The sequence below is a fragment of the Protopterus annectens genome, chromosome 1.part1, assembly GCF_019279795.1.
Source record: "Protopterus annectens isolate FY-2018-M chromosome 1.part1, PAN1.0, whole genome shotgun sequence".
NCBI lineage: Eukaryota > Metazoa > Chordata > Ceratodontiformes > Protopteridae > Protopterus > Protopterus annectens.
Window position 1 is genome coordinate 886,887,095 of NC_056726.1, and position 14,184 is coordinate 886,901,278.

Genomic DNA, 14,184 nt, shown 5'->3' on the forward strand with positions numbered 1-14,184 from the left:
TCCCCTTTATTTTGGGGATCTGCATAAAAGTAGGCAAATGAATAGATTGGTGCAGGGCCACAGTTGAAACCACGTTAGGCATAAAAGTAGGCTTAGTGCGCAGAGATACCCTGTCCTTATGAAGCATTAGGGAGGGTTCAACTGCCATTAGAGCCTGCAATTCAGAAACCCTTCTAGCACACGTAATGGCCAACAAAAAGCAGTCTTCCAAGACAAAACTTTAACTCAGCCGTAGCTGCAGGTTCAAAAGGAGGTAAAGTAAGTTTTCCAACACAAAATTGAGATCCCAAGCAGGAGTAGGAGCTCTGGGGGTCTTATGTTCTTTGCCCCTCTAAGGAATTGCTTAAACAAAGGATGAGAGAATAATGGTGGGTCACAGTCATAGTGAGCAGAAATGGCTGCAGCATGAACTTTTATAGACGGGAAAGACAAACCCTTGTCCAATAATTCTGTAAGATATTGAAGAGAAACACTCAAATCAGGCCTGGAAACATCAAAGCTCTTTGCTTTGCTCCAAATAAAAATCTCCTCCATTTATCAGCATAAACTTTCCTTGTACTAGGCCTCCTGGCCTCCAAAATAACATTCAAAACTTGTTGAGGAAGCTCAGGTTCTAGAACAGAATATGCCAGGCTGTTAGATGCAGGGACTGAATCCTGACATTGAGGAAATGATCGCCTCCTGAGTCAAAGGTGTGGAATCAAAGGCAAAGGGTAAGGAGGTTCCGTACTAAACTCCTCAGCAGAGGGTACCAGTGCTGTCGAGGCCAGTCTGGAGCTATTAGAATCATGGAGGGCTTGTCTTGTCTGACCTTCAAGAGAACCTTTGGAAGAAGAGGCAGAGGCGGAAAGGCATAGACGTGAAGATTGCTCCAACTGAATGATAGAGCATCCACTTTCCAAGCTGTGGGATGAAACATCTTTGTGCAAAACTTTGGCACCTGGAAATTTAGTGGAGAAGCGAACAGATCTATGTCTGAGTCCCCATATCATTGTCAACTGTCGAAATACATGAGGATCCAGGGGATCCATCTGCTCAAAACATCTGCTAAGGAGTTCTGTGCTCCTGGCAGAAACCTTGCTTGAAGAGTGAGTTGCAAACTGAGAGCAGTCTCCCACAAAATCATAGCTTGCCTGCAAAGAAATGGGTTCCCCCTTGCTTGTTAATGTACCACATGACAGTTGTGTTGTCTGTTTGAATCAACACCTGCCCTGGGAGAAGTAAATCCTTGAAAGCCATCAATGCAAACTGGACTGCTAACATTTCCTTCAAGTTGATATGTAAATGTTGAAGTCTTCTTGAACCCATTTTCCATTGAGGTGTGCTCCCTTGTCCGAGGCATCCGTCGTTAAAATCTGACTCTGGTTGGGTCACAGAGAGTCCCTTGTTTAGGTGACATTCCTGAGCCCACCACAAAAATTCCTTTTGAATGCAAGGTATTATTTGAATGACAGTGTCCAGATCTTGGCAGTGTTGTGTCCATACATTTTTGAGATACCATTGTAGCTTCCTCATATGCAGTTTGGCATTGGGAAGCACCAGAATACAAGATGCCATGAACCCCAAGGCTTGAAGGACTGTCCTTGCAGTCAGCCTGGACCGTAGAGACAATTGATGGAAGTAAAGTGTAAGATTCTTTTGCTTTTCCGGGGTCAAAAAGGCCATCTGGGAAGCTGTATTCAGTCTCACACCCAGAAAGCACATTTCCTGACAGGGTACTAGACTGGACTTTGTTTCGTTCACAGAATACCCTAGGCACCTTAACACTGTCATAACATACTGTAGATGGTGAAGAAGCTCGTGTTTGTCTTGTGCAAGAATCAGGCAATCGTCCAAATAAGGATAAATTTGTATTCCTCTTAACCTGAAGAAGGCTATCACTGGAGCCAGAACTTTTGTGAATACCCTGGGCGCAGTAGATAAGCCAAAGGGCAATGCAGAGAACTGATAATGTAAAGTCCCAGCCAGGAATCTCCTGCAACTGAGCCTGATAGGAACATGAAGATAAGCCTCTTTGAGATCCAGAGTTACCATCCAGTGATCTTTGCCCAACAGAGGCAGAAGTTGTTGCAACGTCAACATTTTGAATTTTGGAATGTCCAGATATGTGTTGAGGATAGATAAATCCAAGATTGGCCTCCAAGTGTTTCCTTTCTTTGGTACAAGAAATGCCCACTTCTGACAGAGGGACCTCCTGTATAGCCCCCATTTGAAGAAGTAAAGAAATCTGTTTGTGAGCCTCTACCCTTTGCTGAGGAAGAACGTCTGGCATGCCTTTGAAAGGAGGCAATGTGTGGAAATAAAACTTGTAGCCTCGGTCTATAATGTCCAACACCCATTTGTCCTGGGTGACTAGAAACCAATTTTGCTTGAAGAGTGCCAACTTTCCTCCCAAAGGAGCTGCCAGACAGGAAGGATCTGGCAGCTGGAGATCTAGATCATTGGGGCCCTGTTCGAAAGGACTGGCCCCTGCCCTCACCTGTAGATTGTGCTGGTGAACTCCACGGTCCAGGCCTGAAAGAACTCTGAGCTCTGCCCCTACCATGTCTAGATCTACCCCTAGACCGTGAATCAGAAGAAGGGTAAGTCCAACCCTTAGCAGGCCAGTTCCTGCTAAACTTGGGGCTGCACCTGCAAAAATCTTTAACAGTCTGCATAGACTTAGCCTTGTCTTCCATTTTTTTCAAGACAGACTCCACAGGAGAACCAAACAAAACTTCAGACTGCAAAGGAGCATCTAAAATCCTAGCTTTAACATGCTCTGACAAATTCTGATCCTTAAGCCAGGCGTGTCTGCGAATAACTGAACCAGTGGCAGCCACCCTGGAAGAAGCCTGCAAAGCATCAAAACCACACTGCAAAGCATGCTTACCCACCTGATCAGAGGCATGTACCAAATCCTGTAATTCCTTACACTCTATGCCCTCTGCCAAAGCATCCGCTTTAGATTTTAACTGAGTAAGGAGAAAATTCTGGTACTTCAACATATGAAACTGGCAATTCAAAGCCCTCATTGCTAAAGTGGAAGAGGTATACACTTTCTTACCCCACCTTTCCAAAGCTCTAGCATCCTTATCCAAAGGAACTGGATTCTTTACAACAGAAGCCCTGACACCCTTAGGTCCCTGGCTAATAGTTTCTGGGTCGGCCCTAGGGCTCTTGTACAGATATTTATGAGCCTCAGGCACTCTGTAATACCTATCTGGCTTAGGAGGCAAAGAGTCTGGATTAAGGGAAGCCTCAGAAAACGTCTTGAACAACATCCAAAACAGGAGGTATAGCCAAGGGCATATGCTGTGGTAAAAACAAAAATTCCCTAAGCCTCTTCCTGGAATCTGAGAAATCCTGACCTTCCCATTTAAAATGCTCCCTCATGGAATGCAGGGTTTCTGAAAAAGAAAAATCCTCTGGAGGAGAAGCAGAAGGAGTGGAATCCTCTGCGTCTGAATCAGAATAAGGAGGAAAATCCTGAATGTCTTCAGCCGAAGACTCTGAGTAATCTGAAGCCTGCTCCAAACTTTCCATTTCTGGCTCCACACTAGGCCTCTTATCAGGAGGGGGCATAGAACCCCTGATTAAAGTAATTAAATCTTCTGCCATTTTAAGCATGTGTTTCTTAGGCACAGAACCTGTAGAACTAGGACTGACACCTGTGGTAGGCAAACCAGGCCTGCCTTTGGAAGGTACCTTAGAGACAGAAGGAGAAGGCCTAACCACCTTAGGCAAAGAACCCCTCAGCCTGACCTAACTCCTGAGAGGCCACATCTTGCAAAACCAACGTCTCCCCTGAGACTCAGTTGAAACCGGCCGGGATCAGAATCCACCGTAGTGTCTAAAGAACCGCGCGTCCGGAGGAAGAGTCATCCTGCTTGGACTTTAAAGATTTATCTTTGCGCTTCTTGGCTGTAAGGGGCGGGAGGATCCGACGGCATGTAATATTATACACACCCGAAGAGACAAGCCTAGCACAATCTAACCTACGTTTAATGGGTGCTTATTAAATCTACAGGTCCCAAGCAAGGAATACAAAGAGTGGTAATCCCTATGCTGTATCTGTTTCCCACAAGAAATACAATTATTCACTTTTTCTGACATCCGGTAACTGAGGCAAGAAAAACAAAAATATTCTAGCGACCCAACGGGTACTTAGCCTGGTTTCGGTCTGAAACTCAGAATCACGAAAATTCAGAACGCCGAGCGCACACTGCAATGCTGCTTCTGCTTGGACCATGCGGTAAAAAAGACTGAGAAATGGCGTCGGTCATGCGCTTTTATACCTTGGCTGGCGTCTGAGATCTGGAGCCATGCGACACGACGTCAGCCTAATACTTTGGTATTCTGGCCGACCGAGGACAGCGGACTACCCATAAGTTATGACTGCAGCAATGTGAGATGAGGAACATCCACATTGCAAAGTATGCTTTCCAACCTGTTCTGCTGAATGCAATAATTCCTGTAACTCTTTATTTTCCACACAACCAGAAATCAACATCATTTTCTGTTTCAGTAAGCCCATAACATGCTGTTGATATTTAAGCATATGAAACTGGCAGTTTAAGGCCCTGATTGCCAAGGTTGCAGACATATAAACCTTCTTTCCCCATCTATCCAGCACCCTGGAATCTCTATCACAGGGAATAGGATTTTTGGCTGTAGAGGCCTTTACATTCTTGGGACCCTGAGAAATAGTCTCAGGATCAGCAGCAGGATTTCTGAATAGAAATTTGTGGGAGTCAGGAACCCTGTAATAGGTGCCGGAGGCAGGGAATCTGGAGCCATGCTTGATTCCGAAAACACATCATCAACAATGTCTAATACAGGAGGTATCGCCAAAGGCCTATGCTGAGGAAGAAGAAGGAAATCCCTAAGCCTCTTTTTTTATTCAGAGAAGTCCTGACTCTCCCAGTGAAAATGTTCCCTTAAAGTATGCAAAGTCTCTCCAAAACAGTAATCCTCAGGAGGAGATGCAGATGGGATGGATTCCTCTGCATCAGAATCCTCATAGGGTGGAATAGAAAAAAAGGAAACCTGATCTGAAGATTCAAAATCAATGCCTTGCCTAGGCCTGTTAGCAGGGGGGGAGGGTTGGGAACCCCTGATCAAGGTAATTAAATCATCAGCCATTTTGATCATCTGTTTTTTTAGGCATAGGGGCCTGAGCACATGGCTCATGCATCAGTTTTTTAGACATAGAAGATGTTTTTGACCTTGTTTTTGTTGCTGGTGTCGGTTTAATATAAAAATGTTGAGGCCTGAAAACACCCTCAGAAGCCGGTGCCTGCTCAGCAGCTCCGGACCCATCCAAGGGAGAGACATCCGTGGGTTCAATACTCTGAGAATCTCGTGGCATACCGGACTCTGAATGGGTCTTGGTAGAGGCCTGCGACTCAACAGTAGCGGATATCATTGGCTGCGAAAGCGCCTCACTGAGTACTGGCGAACCGGCGACTGGCTTAGGAGAAGCTTCGTCATCAGTTTTGGACCTCGGCGGTCTGTCTTTGTCTTTTTCTTTGCATTTTTTGTGAACTCCGGTAGTCGGAATGCTAACCGACGACATTTCAGGATAATTAAATCTTGAACCAAAATATTTAGAAGCAAAAATATACAGACGCTTAATAGTGCGTTGGTTAAATCTAGCACAAAACCGACAGCAAGGCACGTTGTGATCTGGGCCTAGGCAAGGAATACAGTACAAATGAAAATCCTTATGAGGTATTTGCTTCCCACAAGTAATGCAATTATTTACTTTTACTGACATCAGTAAGGAGCAAGAAAAAGTTTCCCCAACGGGGTACTTAGCTTTAGTATGAAGACTCTGGTTCTGAAACTCGAATATGAAAATTTCAGGAGTCAGCCGACTGGCACTTGCGAACTACTTCTGCATCGGGCACCACGCGGCAAGAAAGACTGAATAAAATGGTGTCGGCTGCATGTTTTATACCCCTGACGACCTGACGTCATGGAAGAGGAGACAGCAACTGACGCAGGACCCAAGACTTTGATATTCAGGCCAACTGAGGGCAACCTGCCAGCAGATTACCCAAATGTAATGAGTGCAACTGTGAAACATGAAGAACATGTACATAAATCTTTTAAGTGTCTCATTGTACTTGGAAACATGATTATGTATCTACAAGGTTTTAAAAAGGCAGTATAAAAGTTGAAACAGAAAAAAAAAAATTTTCTTTTTGTGTGCACCATTCTTCTTCTGCATCTGCATTATCTTATTTCCTTAAAATGATTTATTGTACAATACCTTCAGCAGCTGGGATTGCAAATGACTTATTTATTTATTAGTTTGAGTGGGTGAACTGATCCATGAAAATCTTTTCAACCATGACCAGAGAAAAAAAAAGTTATACAGTCACACAATAACATCATTATACATGGATGGCCTAACAATGCCACCAATGCTAATACCCACAGGGAACTTACAAAGAAAAGACTGCAGGAAGGAGGCAGTGTAAGGGGGAGAGAAGTGTAAGCCTACATGTGAGAGCACGAAGAAAGAGCAAACCAAGAAAATTCATGAGTCGATCTCTCATCTGCATAATCACTGTGCTCAGAGGCCCAAATCTGTGTGATATAAATGCCAGCTGCTGCTTAGAGGCTCATGCTACAGAAGAGGACGAAGACCGGACTTTTCTTAGAGTTCATCTGCTGTAGTAATTGAAGGAATTATTCCTTGCACTAACAGTGTGGGTGAGAACATTTTTAGAGCTTGATACAGTTTTATAAGAATGAAAAAGTACTTGGGAAATAATAACATTTTACACAACTAATGAGAAAGGCAAGGGGAGACATACCCCATAGGAATAATGTAAGGCACTGTTTAAAGGTGCCAGATCAATACAAGCTGGGATATGCTTGGATTCAAAGAACTATGTATAGCAGTAACTTGCCAGTGTATCATGGGTGGGGTCTCCTGTTGTAATCTGACTGCTGGCTGGCCTTCAGAACACCACTGAGCATTCAGTGGTGAAATGCTTAATTATTGTAGTCACCTGTTGTGTGTTGTAACTTTGTATGCTGGATGATTCTATAATGGGATCACTGTTGTGGAGACAGGCGCAATAACTCAGCTTACATATACAAGTCAAAACACAAAGCTTGCCAGATCAGGTTGCCTACTGACTGGCACTGTTCTGGTACAGCTTTTACAGCCATCCGTTTTGTGCCTGAATATTTATATGGGAGTATAATGGGTATAAGTCTGATTCGTACTTGCTCCATTACCACTGTTGCACTGTAGAGTTGCAGGGAAGCTTCACAGGAGGTTTTATTAGTAATGCTGGTGGTAGTGGGGACTTGAGGTGGGAAATGGGCTGTGCATGTGCCATACAGTAGAGCACCGAAGTACATAGCACAGTCTAATTTGAGAAACTCTCCTTAGGGGCATACTTATAAGGTATACTCCTTCTCCACACAGCATCATGGCTAGGAAAAACACAACATGAAAGAGCAAGTTATTCCCAAAGCTATTCCCAGAACATAATACAGTCTTACTGCAGGCCCTCCACCTCCATTGCAAAAGACTGCTTGGCCAGAAGAATACTGACCATCTCTGTTGTTACCATGACTGGCAGGATGTAGTAGTAGTAGATAATAATGCTCTTGGGGACTAGGACTACAGCAATGAGCAGATCAGATGCAAGACCACCAACATGATTAATGATGCAGAACATCATGCTGTCCACCATGCACAGGACAGTGGGGTAATGGAAGGCAAGTACTTGGCCAAAACACCACAGACAAAGACATAGCAGTTTCTGGCTACTCTGTGTGTGAGACTGAACTCAATGCATTCTGACAGTGGTGTGTTGGAGTTTGGAGTTGAGCTGCAGCATGCCCGTAGTGCAAACTATGGGGATGTCCCATGTGTGTTTTGCTATTCTAGTAAGACAAAAATCATTTTGACTGACCTGGCCACTGTTGTTCACAATACTGAATTTGTACATTTCTTGCAATATAGATACATTGGGGTTGCAAGTTACAAGTGCACTTGCGCAACTTATCTTTTTCATTGCTGACACTATTCAACATGCCAATTAATTCTTCACTGAGATTAACATACAGGTAATGGGTTAAACTTATACTGGGTACTGTGGTCTGCTCTCTTCAAAAGTAATGTTCCATCCAGCTCCACCACAATGGATATTTCACTGCCTAATGTTGAAGTGGGTCCAACTCTGACCACAATGGAAGTGAACAGTTAGCACTGTCACAGAGTATGGAGTCAGTGTTGGATACAAGGAGTGTGCAAACTAGATCTGCTACCCAGGTAATGCACACAGCCTCTATGCCTGTGGACACTGTCAGGAAAAACAGGTGGGAATACATATGCCACTAACAGCATTAACATCTACTTTTACAGCTAAGCATCTATCTATCTGTAGGTGAAAATAAGTTTGCTCAGCACTTACTATTTCTGTTTTAAACCTACTGTTTTAAGTTCAACTCAAGCAAAGAATTAAAACAGTTAGCATGCACCAGGTTGGGTTAGTACAAAACTAGAATTTATTACAATATTACAAATAAATGACTAACCTAATGAGTAGGTATCAAAGTTCTGTACGGCATTAATAAGTCAGAAAAAGTTACTTACATTACTATGGTTAAATCATTACGCAGGTCAAGTACCATATGTGAATCAAAAAAAATTTTTCATCCAAAAGTCCTGGTTGGCAAAGTCTTCTTGTTTTAGGGTCTTTGGTCCTTGATGAGTACTAAAATACACAGCCCTGAATGTTGTGCTTGCTCTCCAGTGGAATCCAGAAAACAGAAGATCATTATCTACAAACAGCGGTCTACTTGGCAAATGTCCATTTAATCATATGGCAGAACTTGAAGTTCATTGCTCTTTCTCAAAAATATTTTTTTGATTGTGAAAAGGGGATGGATTTGCAAACAATGAGTTCTGTTTTATATCCCGGAATTTTTATTACCCTTTTGACCTGTTGCCACTTTAATGTACCAGAGCAGGGCTGTATTCAGTTAATTTTTCCAACTTTGAAGTTTTTTTTTTTTTTTTTGTGAATGGTGTTATGGGGTCCACTTTCCTTTTTGTGGAGATGAAAGCAGATACTACAACAGGAAATAGCCAAATGGCCCCCCCATTATGCACTTCACTATTCAGTTTTTTTGTTACATACTGACATTTTTATATCAGATTAGCAATGGTAATACTTAGCAATACAAAAAGACAGAATTAATAAATGCATTTAAAAAATAGTAAAATGGCAGTATGCAAGCAATTCACAACACTATACACAACAGTATTAACATCAATAGTAATACTGCAGTAAAATAATACTGATAATCATTATATATATATATATATATTATGTATATATATATATATATGTATATATATATATATATATATATATATATATATATGTATATATATATATATATATATATATATATATATATATATATATATATATATATATATATATATATACATACATATACATAATATATATATATATATACAGATGTATATAAATATATAGATATAGATAGATATACAGATATATAGACATATTTTTTAATCAAAGGCTTTATTATGTACTCTGCCACCCAATACACAGACTCGAAATAAAGGAGAGGTTGGTGCTGGCTCATGAAGTCTGGGAAGTGCATCTCCCAAGTTGTAAACCACCAGGGCACAAAGGAATCAAAGGACAGCCCGTGAACCAAAGTTCAGAAAAATGAGCTTGCCAAAGGAAGCTCTACCCTTGTTGTTTCAGTTAATACAACAACATTTAGGACATTTCTAAGATGGATGCACACTGACCAACAAGCTGAAGAGAGCTATCCAAGTGTAAAAATTGAAACTGAAAAATGAAGTCAATAAATGTTAACAATTTGGGTAGAATGCAGTTACTGACTAGTAATTACACTACCTGGATGCCAGCAAAATAGAAGTTTGGAGCAAGTAACAGAAAAGGAGAAAGAAAAAACTCTGTCTGGAAAGACTCTTGCAGCCGTTCAGAAAAGAAAACAGCTAACATTTCAGTCAAACGAGATGGCTTCCCATAATATAAGAGGAAAAAATAAATCATACATACTCCAAGGTGTTTAAAATATATGAAACACTGAAATAATATATAAAGTAAAATGACAAATGGCTGGACAAAATAGAAGAAGCATTAAGAAGCTATTCAGATGAACTGATAAATCTGCACAAATCATGGGTTGCAATGAACAGTTGCCAGCAATGGCTACCAGTTAGAGTGGAATTCATTTACTGGCAAAAATTTACACTTCCTAAATGCCAGCAGAGAAAAAAAATGGAGAAAGTAAGACAAAATCAATCAGAAAAGAAGAAGAAAAATCTCTGCCTTGGAAGACTCTTGCAGTATGGCTCAGCAAACAGCAGTTCCAAGTTTCAGCTTTGGTACATGACATGACTTATAGTACTTTACAGGAAAAACAAATCTAATGTACTCGGGTGTTTAAAATAAGTGTAACATTGAAGGAATTTATAAGGTCAAATGACAAAGGGCTGGAAAATAGAACAACCCTTAACTAGCTATTCTGATGAATGGATAAAACTTCAAAAGTCACAGTTTAAACTGAAGCCTGGCAGAGCATGAGGCTTCTCAGCTTCTTAAGAAGAGTTGTTTTAAAAAAAGATAGAAGACAGAGAATGCAGAGAAAGCCTGAGATATTATGCCATACTTAGAGAAACTGTAAGGAACAGACTGCATTAAACAACTGGACTGGTGTTTCACAGCAGGATTTGTTAAGTGACGGGACACCATATATACGCTCCAAACCTTGCTATAAGAAAGCAGCCAATACTAACATTAGTAAAGACGTAATTATACCAGCAGAACAAGATGCTCCTGAAAAAAATGCGTCAGAAGGGAAAAACTTGGGGACAGCACACAGTTTGTGGAAGATGTTTATTCACTGTACACTAGTCCGAAGGGAAGCAAGTTTGCATCAGCAATTAGGGAATGTTGAGAGAAAGCTTTGAGATTCAAGCTTCTGTATCCAGCTTTATTCAGAATACTTTTTTTTCTGAAGGATTAAATATATTTTAGAACTGCCTGAGGAGAAAATTAAAAAACAAAAGTTTAACCACCAAAGAGTGAAGCAGAAGGAGACTCTGCTTCTCATTCTACTGGCAATAACAAAACTCATGCAGAGACTTTGCCAGTGAAACCTTTTCCAGTGTTCCAAAGGAAAGTGCTTGAGTGACAGAAAAAAGCAATGAATAGGACTAAAAGAACCAGGACTACTATGGATCTGAAACAGAGACTGACACTGGAAGCTAGACAGGATCAAGAAGATCAGCAACATTGTGAAATTAGTGAATAAATGGGAGAATATAAAACAAATTCTAATAAATACAGGAACAGATATGTGAAATGTGGCTTTTTAAGAAGTCGCTAAAAAGACTGGAATTTTGTTGACTATGTTAAACTGATGGTTGGACTGTAAAGCATGCACCCCACTTTATGTCATTAATGACTAAAAGGACACTGAAGGGACTGAGGAAGTAAGTAAAACTGTTTTTGTTCTTAATATATGTATACAATTTAATGATGTAAATTGTATGCTGTATTGTAAAGCAGTCCTGTATAATGTGCAGTAAGGAGTACGTTGAATTCTTACCTGTTAGAATATATAACCTGGGTGCCATCAGTGACTGTTGTATATGTTAAAGACATTAAAGCAAGGAAGTACTTTTTTTTAGTTGTAAGGTACCCAGGCTTTACATTATAAGGAGTATGAAAATCTGAGCAGAAGCAAGCTACAAATATAATGATGTGATCTTGATTGCCGTGATGGTGGTGTAAAAGTGTAGATTACATTATATGTAGAACTAAGATAATACATTCCCTGTTTTACAGATGTTACTATCAAGAAAATTGTCTTTGGTTTAAGTTACAGACAAAGATTTGTTAACGAAATAGGCTTGAAAAAGAGGACAAAACGATGAAAGACATGGAAAGTGGTAACTCTTTCTTGCATTTGCAAAGTAATTAGCTACTTTCCATTAGAAAGTGTTTTCAGAGGAAGACAAGAAGTCTATAGGTGCAAACAATCTTGAGAAGTCTGAACTGTATGTTCTAAGTGAAATTTACAAAGATTCTTTCATGCATCTGCAAAGTCACTAGCTGTTTTTCATAGCTAAATTCCTTTACTTGGAAACACTAAGTCTGCAGGTGCAAGCAATTAATCATGAGAAGTCTGGACAGTGACTGTGAATTGCAAAATGTGCTATTAATTACTACTTAAAGGTACATTGCAAATCAGTAGAGTGAAAAATGAAGTCTGAAACTTTAGGAAGCAAAAAAGTTATACAAGTATTTGCCTCCCCACAGTCTTGCTACTTTAATGCATTTAATATAGCAATACACAATTTAGTTTATTCACTTATTTAAAGGTAGATACTGCACTTTTTTCTTATGGTTAAATGTTAATGAGAAGTTATGTACGTACCATAACGTTCCATGTTAGTTGTCTTCTTCTCGCCTTCTTTCTTGCTGGATAGGTTCGGAGCCAATCCTCGGCTTTGACTCGGCCTATACTAAAGCTCGAGAGGTATTTTTACCGGCTCGAGGCTACCCTATATCCCACAATGCTAGGTGCTAACTACCCGGATCTCGTTTGATAGCTGAAACCATAGCAGTTCTGATCTCCAAGATAAGGAGAAGAGGAAACCTTACAGGTATAGTCACCTAGACCTACAGCTACCAGTAAAGATAGCCAAGGGGGCTTATACTGAGGCAGAAGGAAGATCCCCTAGGATCCTTAGGTCTGTCCAGGCTAGGGGGATGGGGGCTGGGATGCAAGAAAGAAGGCGAGAAGAAGACAACTAACATGGAACGTTATGGTAGGTTCATAACTTCTCAATGTTAAGTTGTCAATCTCGCCTTCATTCTTGCTGGATGGGACCGCGTCCCTAGCACCTTCACCCTGGGTGGCTCATCGGAACAGACTCTTGAGAACGGTGGAACAAAAATTAGCCCGGCTTTGGGAGGCCATGTCTAATTTGTAATGAGAGATAAAGATATGAGGAGAAGCCCATGTAGCTGCCGCACAAATGGAATCTATTGGTAATCTAGCCTGAAAAGCTATTGACGTGGCTAATGCTCTAGTTGAATGAGTTCTGGGCCTAGACGGTAGTTTTTGACGTCTAAGCTCATAGATGAAAGTAATCACAGAGGCCAGCAATCTAGAAAGGGTTACTTTGGAAACTGGAAGGCCTTTATTCCCTGCCGCATAAGATAGGAAGAGCTGCTCAGATTTCCTAGCTTGCTTGGTTCTATCCAGATAGTAACGGAGCTGACGATGAACGTCCAGAAAATGCAGCTTTTGTTCCGCTCTGTTGGAGTAGTTGGGGAAAAAAACTGGGAGATCGATAGTCTGGATTAGGTTCGCCTCAGAAGAAATCTTGGGTAAAAAGGACGGGTTAGTCCTGAGAGACACTCTGTCTTTATGGAAAACTAGATAAGGTGGACGAATGCAAAGGGCATGAAGTTCTGATACTCTTTTCGCAGATGTTATGGCGACTAGAAAAAGAGTCTTCCAAGAGAGCAACTTCAAGGAGCAGGAAGCCGCAGGTTCAAAGGGGGGAAGAATCAAAGAAGTTAGAACCAAATGTAAGTCCCACTGTGGTGGGGGGTCTCTGATTGGGGGCTTAAGCAAAAAGATACCTTTAAGAAAGGTTTTACAAAGCTTATAGGACATGATACTGGAGTCCGAAAAGCCTACATGAAAGTTTGAAATAGCCGCTAACTGTACTCTGATGGTGGAGGAAGAAGACCCTGAGTGAAACAGTTCGGCTAGGAAGTCTAGGACTGATTGGATCGGGGCAGTAAAAGGATCCATGTTTCTAGCTCCTGCCCAGAAGGAAAAACGCTTCCACTTACTGGCATAAATCCTTCTGGTAGATGACCTAAGGGAAGCTATAAGGATGTCACGCACAGAATGGGAAATAAGGGGAAGCCTGGCTAGGGTTGGAGTTGGAGCAACCAAGCTGTGAGATTGAGAGATTGCAGGGATTGGTGCAGCTGTCCCGACTGATGGGTCAAGAGGTCTGGCACTGGGTCCAGATGCCAGGGCTGCCCCAAGAGGTAACGATGTAGGAACGAAAACCATATCTGTTGAGGCCAGTAAGGAGCAATGAGGATCATCGTGGCTCTCAAGGTGGTAGCTTTC